The 9,168-nt window shown below is 35.1% G+C and overlaps 2 long non-coding RNA genes across 2 annotated transcripts; both read right to left on the bottom strand.

Moving 5' to 3' along the window:
- Positions 1-779: 779 nt before the first annotated feature.
- On the bottom strand, positions 780-2,846 carry LOC137746050 (uncharacterized). The gene is made up of 5 exons (XR_011069759.1): positions 2,760-2,846; positions 2,236-2,322; positions 2,009-2,099; positions 1,230-1,301; positions 780-1,040 (listed from the first exon to the last, which is right to left on the bottom strand). It is a non-coding gene; the product is annotated as an uncharacterized lncRNA (long non-coding RNA).
- Positions 2,847-6,012: 3,166 nt separating this feature from the next.
- LOC137744664 (uncharacterized) lies at positions 6,013-7,794 on the bottom strand. Its single transcript, XR_011069615.1, has 3 exons — positions 7,569-7,794; positions 6,518-6,595; positions 6,013-6,128 (listed from the first exon to the last, which is right to left on the bottom strand). It is a non-coding gene; the product is annotated as an uncharacterized lncRNA (long non-coding RNA).
- Positions 7,795-9,168: the final 1,374 nt, after the last annotated feature.

Genomic DNA, 9,168 nt, shown 5'->3' with positions numbered 1-9,168 from the left:
TAAATTCCTTTGTAAATTTCACTTCTTAAATTTTTCTGATTTTGTCTAATATAATCCAGCCTATCCTCTTCAAGTGTTTCATAGGAATCTACCAAATATTGTTGAAAAAGTCTACCACCTTTTAACAGTGTAGTTAAGTATGGATCTCTTTCTTGAATCTGGTAAGCTATATAAGCTCTCATAGGTATTCTTTGTCTCTTCGTTTTTGGACCGTTATAATTTTCATTCCATTTTAAATCTGGTCTATACCCATCTTCACCATATGGAAAAAGAATAGGATACTGAAGAGCCATAAATTTTGGATTCAATTTTGTAACACACTTTAATCCTTCACTTTTACAATCTACAATAATATCTCTATTAGAGTCAGATAAACCTATATCACCAACTATTAAACCACCTATTTCATCACTTGTTGGTTGATCATATTGCTTGCTATCATTTGGTTGTCTCCCTAGCAACGTAAGTTTTAAATTGGTCAGACCATCAGTTTCATATTTGTCTCTTGTTGTTCGAAAAAGTTTGACCAACTCATTTGATTCATCAAACATTTTAATCAAGTTTTCCACAATTTTTGAATCAAGTTTTTTATTTGTTCCATCACAATCAAAAGCTCTAAGATGATTCTGTATTTCATTATATGTATCATAAACATATAACTGAGCAAATTTTGGAGACTCATTATCAACAGGTAAAAGAGAACCCATCAAATGACAAACTTGACCACTAATTTTAAAAATGTAAGGACTTGATCCGTCATTAATTGAGTGATCAACAGGCTCAATCACACAGTGGTTAGTAGAAGATGTACTGGAGGAACATCGATATTCAACTGATGAATTTTCGCAAATAAATGTGTCAGTTACAGACATAATAACATCTTCAGAATTATGCATATAACTCGCTCTACACATTCTTTTTCGCTGATGACCATTGTCAACCAATGTATTAGATTCACTGTCAGTAACGCTTTTCTTTCGTTTTATAGCATCATTTGTTTGATCATTTGTACATTTTTCAGACATGATGGAAACAAACAACTGCACAACAGATTAAAAAAAGAATGAAAAAAATCAATAAAAATATAAGATATATATAAAAACAATAAAGATCACACAAAAACTAATGACATGTCTGAATCAAGAGTTTCATTTCAATTTAACAAAATGCAAAAGAAAACTGCATTGTTAAAGTTTTAATAAATAATTTCAGAACTTTAAATAAGTTACCTTGAGGACAAAGCGCCTTGGAAGGTGAGAAAAAATAGCTTTAAATCCAAAATACTCAAGATTTTTCAAATTCTGTTAAAAAAAAAAACACATCATCAGAAAACTCATCAAAACAAATAAACACTTATTTGTTCACATGAACTATCTATTGTAATATATGATGATAGTGCACAGTTGAGTGTTTAAGTTTATTAAATAACTGAAAGTTGGGGGTGGCTGGGTACATGTTTTCCTTTCTTTTTTTTTTTTTTTTTTTTTTTGGTATTTATTTAATATCTCCAAGTGAACGATAGTAGTTTCTAGGAAAACAAAAGTTGAGTTAATTATTAAAACAAAGAATACCATAGTTTACCAATGTGACAGAGATGCACTGTGTTTGCAAGATTAGAGATGAGCGCGGATATACTTACGCTACCAAAAAATCCAAGTAGAATTGATTACTGCCTTTAACAATTAAAATCAAATACAATTTTTCAAAAATAAATGCAAGGTGATGGGTACAGTTTGTCAATGAAATGATTTGAAGTCATATCTTTACAGGTAGGAGATAGCAAATATTTGCATTGCATATCTTAGTAGAATGAGTGGTTATGAAGGAGAATTAGATTTATTCAATTTCGATACAAAGAGAATTAATTAATGCAGGAACAACATTTGTGCACATTGAGAATGAAATTAACTAATTAACTTACGAACCCCTACTGTAAATTTCACACCTATACTCAAAACAAATTTTGTAACCAATATCCCAAAAAAGAGGCAAAAGGAAAGAAAAAAACCTTTGTATGGTATACTGCAGTGTTATTTGTGTAACCGAACTCAACCCAACAACCTTCTTGTATACTTGGAAATTAGTTACAGATTTTATGGCTGCAGAAGAAAATCAAACAAAAAGTCTTAACTTTCCTAGAAAATTTTACTTCCTAAAAAACAGAAATCCATTTTTAATCCAACAATTATCAGTGCATCCCCAAACTGGAAAAAAGCAGAAGGATAGAAAACGTACCCAAAATATAACAGTAGCGTCATAGGTGATTCGAAATAGTCACATCTTACTTTCTAACTCATTCGTATACTTGACTTTCTTTTCCTTCTACCTCAGAGAAAATTGTCTATTAGTTAAAGACCACAAAACCAAAATACTGGAAAACCACAATTTACAACCCAAGCATATAAGATTAAGAAAAATCAGGCAAAAAATAGCTACACAGACCAAATGAAATCCACAAAACTAAGCCAAATGTAATCTGTAAAGATCTGGCACAACACAAAGACCAATTTCCCCTAATTTAATTTTGATAAATGCAAAATGATCACAAATAACTCACTCAAAAATGGGAAAGCAAAAAGACCTAAAAACAACAAAATCAAAACCTCAAAATCAGAAAAAAAAAAAAAATGAAGAACAAAAATCGCAAACCACATAAGCAAACTTATTGAAAATAAAAAATCAACATGCATTAAAGCCAACAATAATCGGCACAAGCAAGGAAATCAATTAGGAAAAAAGATTTTTATTTCGAAACTCACCAATTTGATCCTCTCAGCAACGACCAGTTGGAATCGGCAACGTGGAAACACTGAATTTTGATAATTTAATCTCCAGGGCAACGACCCTTTGACACACGCGGACAAAGCCAGAATCAGAGAGGCAACACAAAATGAGAGACAGCAGTGGAATGGAAAACAAAAATCCATAGGATAAACTCGAAATAGAGAGAACCTCAACTACCCCTCTCATCTTTTTCCCAAAAACTACAAACCCATATAAACGCAACAATTACAAATCCAAAATTCTCTTTTAACAGGGAAAAGCCAAGAGAACACCACAATTAACAACAAAAGGAAACGATTAAGGTTTCATCCAAACAAAAAAAACGAAAAAAAAAAAAAACCGAAAGAAAACAATTATAAAATATACCTTAGTCGAATCACACTTGTCCCACAACGGGCTGGAAAGACACCACCCTTGAAAATAGTTGTTAATCAACAAAAAATCCGGCCACAGGCTAGAAATCCCAAACAGAAAAAATGGGCAAACAGCAGGAATTCTTTACCCCAATTAGAGATCTGAAACCCTCGGAACAACGAAAGGAAACGATTAAGGTTTCTCTTTCCCCATCCTCTGCTTCCCCAAATGACGCACCTAGACCTCTCTCGCCACAGGAGTCGACTCCTCTCACAGTTTAAAACCCTAAAATCCATTCGAACCCATTACCTAAACAGAGAACATCACAAAAATTAAACGATGAACTGGAAAAAAAAAAAAAACCAACGAAGTCCACATCTCTTTAAACGCAACAGAAGAAAACCCTTTCACAGTTTAAAACCCTAAAATCCATTCGAACCCATCACCCAAACAAAGAACATCACAAAAATTAAACAATGTACTGAAAAAACCCAACGAAGTCTAGATCTCTTTAAACGCAACAGAAGAAAACCCGTTTTGCAAACCAACATAAAAATCTGCAAAGGAAAACAAAAATCTAAAAGAAAATCACGCACCACAGAGTTATCGGAAGAAGGAAGCACCTGCGACGTTCTGAAAACAACGGCTGAGAAGAACAAAACACAAAAGCGCACCAAAGAGAAGCACATAACGGGAACCAAAAGAAAAGAGAAGCTGAGAGCGATAGAAAACCACCAATGCAAGTGAGAAACGGAAACAAAAAGCAAGCAAAATAAACCCCAAAAGAGAATAGCACGATGACCGACACGTGTCACACACAATTCCCAACTTGTCCCTGCACGAACCACCAAAAACAATAAGAAGGCATGAAAAAGCTGAAGGGCAATTCGGCCACTGGAAAAGCACCCACCCAGCGCGGGCAAAGAAGGAATTTTACTATAGAAAAGGAAGAAACCAGCGCCAAAACCCAAACAAACCAGGGGCAGATCCGTCCTGACACTATTTCTGAACAGTGCCAGAACGGTTTTAGTATATATAACATCACTCAGTTATATAAGTTTTCTTTTATGTAAAATTTAACTGTACAAAGATTTATTAGATCTTTATATACAAAGATTAACAATTGATCTTTTTAATTGTGGTAAAAGAAACAAATTCTCTCTTTCTTAAGAAAGAATTCACATTGATGAGAGAAGTGACTTTACATGTGCTTATAAGTGGTTCGTCTATTCCTTATATTACTAATTAGTTTTATGGTGGAACTGTTAGAGTAGAACCTCAACTTTCTTTATAGTATCAGAGTTGATTATCCCACGTGTGAAGTCCAATGGCTACACGTACTCTACGTCACCCGAGTTGTATTGTCCACATGTTAAGCTTGAAATTTCACCACAAGTGAGAAAGCGTGTTAAGAATCAAACTCAAATTGATGAGAGCAGGGATTTTTCATTTCATCAAACCTTTTGAAAGCCATTGAAAGTCAAGGGCCCAAGCACACACCCAACCATGTGGTCTATATAAAACAATTCACGGCTCTCAATTCGTTTCCCTTTCGTTAATTATTTCCATTTCATTAAACCTCTTGAAAGCCATTAAAAGCCAGGGGTACCTAACAATGGGCTACATAAAAGGTCGAAGGGAACCAACTAATGCATGAGAATATATGTGATTAGAAAGCATTGTAAACACTAGTCTCTCCTTTCTCTAAAAAGTTTCCCATTTTCTGTAACGACCTGTCTCTAATTATTACATTTTTTTTTTTACTATTAAGGTGAATTTACGAAAATGGCCTTCGAGGCATCTTCTCAAGGTAGGACCTATTCCGTTGTTCATATCTTTTATAATAATTCTTTCACATTATTCTTGATTAGTTGTATGCTCTGAACACGATTCTGCTTTGTGATGTGATATAAAATAGCATACAAACTTAAACCCTCATTTTGATAGTTGTAGTATATGAAATTATGGATCGTTCTAGGCTGAGGACCATGAGGGCTGCTAATCTACACTAATTAGACTCAAAAACATAAAACTAAGCTAAACTAACTCAAAACAAACTAAACTGTCTCAAATAACTCAAAACGAGCACTAAGGGGTGATTTGGACGAAAATCTAACTAAATTGACTCAAAACATGAAAAGGGGGTTTGTTTGGACAAAAATTGACTTAAAACTAATAAGTTGCAGAACTAAGTAAAGGTTGCACGAAATTAAGATGACTTAAGGGGTGAAAAGCTAGGTAGAGGGTCATTCTCCACACATGACACATATGCATACAAATCGATTTCTAGTTATTATTCCTATAAACCATGAATGATAATGCTCCAAGTTAACCGTGAACTGCACAAATTAACCATTAGATTTTCCTAAATTCATTGAATTGGACTCAGCGATGCAAACAAATTATTCTTATCAAGTTCCCTATATGAACTGCATGATAGAAATATATATCAAAGATCATTAAGTTCGGTGAAAATCATAAGCATTGACATGGCATTCGTAACTATGAACTGCATGATACTCCTACCAGGAATTTACTTAACGCGATCATGACTGGCAACCTCCACTACTTGTAAATATAAGTTCATAACTATTAGGTGAAATTCCCTTAGATTTTAGCATCAAATTCATGCATGCAAACTAAGTAGGCCTCCTTAATCAACATACAAGAATAAGTTCTCTATAAAACAGATAAGTAAATCACATTCATGTTTTACAAAACAATAACTGGATGTAATCAATTCATATTACATATATGTTCATGGCTTTGAATTCACCTCTAGCTAAAACGATATTAGTTCCACATGTTCATCATAATTGAAAACCAAATTAAAACAAACATTGAACTAAAATTAAGGATAGAATACACCTAGAAACGCTCCAGCAATCCCAAAGGCTTTGGATGGCAGGCGCGGCTCCAAGCTCTCATTCCTTACAAAGCTATACTTTTCGGGGAGATGTTTGAGAAATAGAATTGAAAGTTACTGATCCCTACGGGGACAACAACCAGAAGCATTCCTTGATTACATGACTATGAGAATTTTTTTGGTAGCCTCTTGGAAGATAAGTGAAAACTCTTTTTATTAGAGGCTCAAATAAAGAATTCAATGAGTGTTTGGTGGAAAAATTCCATCAAACTACTTATGCAACCATTAAAAACCCGCTGATTCTTTAGCTTGGCAACAAAACCTCACTTCTATACATGAATATATTTTGGATATCTATGTCCAGATTTCTTATCAATTTGAAGAAGAGTGTGACAAGAGATGCTCCATTACAGATTCATGAGAAGGAAAAGTCTATAGTTAAAATTAATGTGTGCCTGTGTATTGTGCATATAGAGTATAATGTTTGTACAAATACAACATATGCACCCATACCTTTAAAGTGTTTTCATCTTTGGCCCAGCTTCTTTCCAAAAAGAGATACTCAGAAAACCACATTGACCACCCTATGACCTGCATGTATAAAGGCATTCCATTTGGTGACAAGGAGTAAACCCTCAAAAACAAGGCAAATGGTAATGCTTAAGTATGATGGGGCCACAAGACAATGTTTGTGGAAAAACCAAAATCACCAATTAATTCATGAAAGTATGGATTAAATCAAATAAGAACAATAAAAATAAAAAATCTGTACTATTACAATAAGATCTGAAATTAAATATTGATAGTCCCAACTGGTAATAACTAATGGCCTTAACAGACTAGCAAACTCTAAATTTTTAAATCTTAACTAAGCTGTTAAGGTTCTAAATTACTCTCATTTGATTAAAGATATGTATATATACAGCGCCCTCCAATTTTCTTGCGGATGCTGCTCCAGAATCCGAACCATTTGTTGTTTTTAGTCTCCATTCAAGAATCATCTCTGTCAAATCAGCCAAATCAAAAACCACCTAACCACTTGATTATCATTTACAATCAATTGGGGTTTACCAGAAACATTGTGTTGGTTTATTTATTTGATCATGATTAGATGCCTTAATAATCAATGCTTAGGCTAAGTTTCCCCAGCCATTTCTGTACATTCAATGATCTACAGGATGATTCTTAAATGGATTGTATAGAAGATAGACAGTTCAGATACTAAACCACATACAGAGTGGGCCCCCAAGGGAACCAACTTTTTGCATTCTTCCATGCAAGGGCCTTGTATATATGGAATATTCTCGTCACGACAAAGTGGCAAATCAATACAAGATGCTTCTGTTGGCAAACTACGATCTAGGCCAAACATTCAAGCAAGAATCAACGTAATCAATGGTCCTGATTCACATTCTATCAAGAATGCATTGCCATAGTTTCTGACAAGAGAATATTCTCGCATATATGAATGCACGTACACGTACACAGATATTATGAACTTAACAGCTGGTGCCTTATAGCTTCATCTACACAAACTGACAAGGCATCTTAGGGTGGAACATACCGGAAGGAACTTTGATGATTTCTTCATTACAGCTAAGGTGCTGCCAAGGCAACCTGACCGCTGCACAAGTAAATTTCATTTAAAAAATCAGTATAAAGAGAATACAACTCCATATGGAACCAAAAATCTAAATTGAAACAGTGGTCTTCTTTTACAAGTACATGTGAATAAGTCTTCAATGTAACTTTTGTGTGCCTCTATGAGTATAAGTAATACAAAAAGCCAAAAACTAAATAAGTATGGGCATTATTTTTTATAAATATACACATTATTTGTCTGATTAAATGTATTTGTGCATGCATCTGATTAAAGCATGATCTATGTCTGTGTTAATCCCAAACGTTCAAATAGGTTTGCCTTGTCACCAAATAAGTTGAACTCCTAAATAGTGTCGGGATATTAATTTGTAAGAGAGGTGCTTGGGAAATACATAAAAGATTTTGGGTTCTTTTCTCTCCGTTGTGGGAGTCGTCCCTTGTGAGTTTCTGCTCTCTCCCTTGTGTGGGAGTGATATTCATACAGTACTTCTGCTTAATTGTTCGAACTGTTCCTTCTGCTGGGATCAGTGATTCGCTTCCTGATTTCTCGTTGGAGTTGGTACTTCCCCTTCTTGGGACAATTCGGGGGTGGAAAGGCCTGGGGACAGGCCGATTATGAAGGACTTTTGGGACTTGTCCCGTCTAGTCTTTACTTGGATTCTAATCTTGGTTTGGGGGGGGTGGGTAAGGGGTATTTAGTGACACACTTTAAACAGAAGGTTGATGGAACTAAGTGTAGGAAGCAGAGTAGTGAATCTAAACATTTAAGAGCAGTTATTGCTATGGTAGAGAGTTTACCTACCATGGTAGATACGGATTGAATATTGATCTCTTTCTCAAGTTCAGTCAAAGGTGCTTGTTTTAAGTGCACAAGTGAAAGAACTCAACAACAGGAGTTTCAACGAAAAGGTATCCATCTTCCTGTCTTAATCAACACTTTATACAATCAAATCATGAGTAATGTTCAAGAAGATAATCGAGTTAGGGAGCAAGCGGCGGTGGAGGAGTTGGTAGTGCATGTAGAAGAATCATTGGAATTAACAACTATGAAGTAGGGTGTTAAATTGGTGGGGGCTGTGTTAAATGAAAGGTCCCTGAATAAGTGCGGGGTCCAAAACATACTGCGATCTGCTAGGAAAGACTAGGGAGAGGTGCAAATCAAATGGGTGAAAGACAACATCTTTATTATAATTGTTCTGGATGAGAGCTCAAAAAGGAAAATCTTATCCCAAGTTCCATAGGCAGTGATGAAGAAAATTTTTTCAGTAAGAAGGTGGCCTCAGGAATTAGCTTTGGAGGAAGTTCACTGGGAACTGGTCCTGTTATGGGTTCAGATTAGAGGTGTTCCGTTATGTCTTAGTACATAATCGAACATAAAGAGGCTGGCAAAAGAGATAAGGCAGTTAGAGGAGTTGGAAGATCCATCTTTGGCCCGTGGTTTTTTGCGAGTACGTGTGGTATTTGATACTACCAAGCCTCTCATCACAGGATGTTGGTTGCCCAGGAAGTAGAATCAGGACACCTGGATTGAATTTAGGTATGAAAGACTTTAGGATTTCTGT

The sequence above is a fragment of the Pyrus communis genome, chromosome 9, assembly GCF_963583255.1.
Source record: "Pyrus communis chromosome 9, drPyrComm1.1, whole genome shotgun sequence".
Taxonomy (NCBI): Eukaryota; Viridiplantae; Streptophyta; class Magnoliopsida; order Rosales; family Rosaceae; genus Pyrus; species Pyrus communis.
The sequence above is the reverse complement of the archived record's forward strand: the minus strand, read 5'-3'. Positions and strand labels throughout refer to the sequence as shown.